Genomic DNA, 1,972 nt, shown 5'->3' on the forward strand with positions numbered 1-1,972 from the left:
CAAGTTTAACAGAGACATAGATGTAAATTGTTCATTTTGTTTCTTGCAACCAGAAACTGTACCTCATATTTTTTGGCACTGTCAATATACAAAGAGGTTATGAAGGGAAGTTTCTAAATTTATAAATGACAAATTGGAATGCAACTTTCTTTTGTTATAGACCTTTTAAGCCAGAGAAACAAGCGCGCAGCCATCTCTAGAATACAGTCTCTCTGTATATTTCTATGGCACTGCTGTCCAGGAGTAATTTGCTTTTGAAGTGGATTTACTTAATGTAAAGTTAACGAAAGTTATCATAAGGATTGTAATGTTTAAAGCAGATGCTGATTATTATTTTTATAATTTTTTTGTAAACAGTCGCAATCAAATAAAAAATATAAAGGTTTTATTTTCGTTCATCTTTACTAAACGTGTTGTCTCTCATAATAGAGTAAAAAAGAAAAAAGAAAGAAAATACTAAATTAGGCTACTCGTTTAACCAAAAGTGGCTCACTTGACCTGAATTCACCCTATATGTCACAAATAGAGGGGAAAGACAATCCGTTGAGACAATGCTCAGTTCTCTGTCTGTCTGAGAGGAAGATGTTTAGTTCATTTTCATGTGTTTCTCTGTCAAAGTTCTTGCCACCATTTTAATGTTTCTTACCAGTTCAACTTCATAATGATTATGGAATAATGTCAGTTATCCACTAGAGGGCAGTGTCACTTGTGGCATGATGCTATAAGACATTGGGACTGATGGTTCTGATTTGACTTTTAGCATGAAGTCTAAGTGGACTGTAGCCTCCTCATTTTAAACGTCCAGTAGCCAAATTTGTTGTCTGTCTTTATATTGCCACAAAAAATGACTAATTGGTATAGTAGACGTGCAGTGGACACAGTAAATGTGCTGTTCTTGATATATTTTGTCTGTTATGGTGAAAATAAACATTTCAATATATAGCCTATGGTTAATAGCCTATGAGATATATCAGGTATTGTATGTAAATTGACTGTTGTATATTGCCGTTTGTGTGAGTGACCCGCTGATCTGCTCAGTAGCTACTTTGTGTCTGTGGGCTAAAAGCAGAAGGGGGATGTAAGGATATCCTGTGAGACACTATTAGGGTCATAAGAGGCCACCGTAGCAGGGTGCACTGAAAGTGCAATCCTGTAACTATGGCGACATGCAGTCCTCCATACTACGTGATCAGATTGTCAAGTCAAGTCAAGTTTATTTGTATAGCGCTTTTCACAATACAGATTGTATCAAAGCAGCTTCACAGTATTACATTAAAATAATACAACAAAGTTTGTTTCAAGAGGAATTTATTGATTGATCAAATTAAATTAAATATCCCCAAAATATCCCCAAGATAGTCTTTGGAATACACAATAAAAAGGTGCGGGAACGCCTGCTAAGGGAGGACAGTCTGAAATTAGAAGATGCAATCAGAATGTGCAGAGCTAGCGAACAGACTGAGAAGCAGATAAAGATTTTTGAGAAGCCATCCGTTACTACTGAAGCACCAGGGGGTGTAGACAGGGTGGTCAGAGCTAGCGCACCTCGCTCAGAGGGGGAACGTTCTAATAATGCACGTGAAACAGGATCAGACTACGTCATGAACTGTAGGTGCTGCGGTGGGAAACATCGCTTCAGGCAATGCCCCGCATATGGAAAAGTTTGCTCGAAGTGCAGAAAAAAAAATCATTTTGCAAAAGTGTGCCTTTCTGCCAGAGAAAAGAAACAAATTAATATGATGGAAGAGAGCGAGCAAGGCTATGATGAGGATGACATATTCTATACAGACACTGTCACTGTGGAAAATAAGGGCACTTCAACGCTGGAAGTTAGTGTGAACACAATAAATGTAGACAGGTGGATTGTGCCACTTAAAGTAAATGGCACAGAGATTCACATGAAACTTGACACAGGAGCTATGGCAAATCTTATCACATTAAAAGACTTCAAAGCTCTGCGCCACAAGCCAGT

Source organism: Leuciscus leuciscus, assembly GCF_965113295.1.
Source record: "Leuciscus leuciscus genome assembly, chromosome: 6".
Lineage (NCBI taxonomy): Eukaryota > Metazoa > Chordata > Actinopteri > Cypriniformes > Leuciscidae > Leuciscus > Leuciscus leuciscus.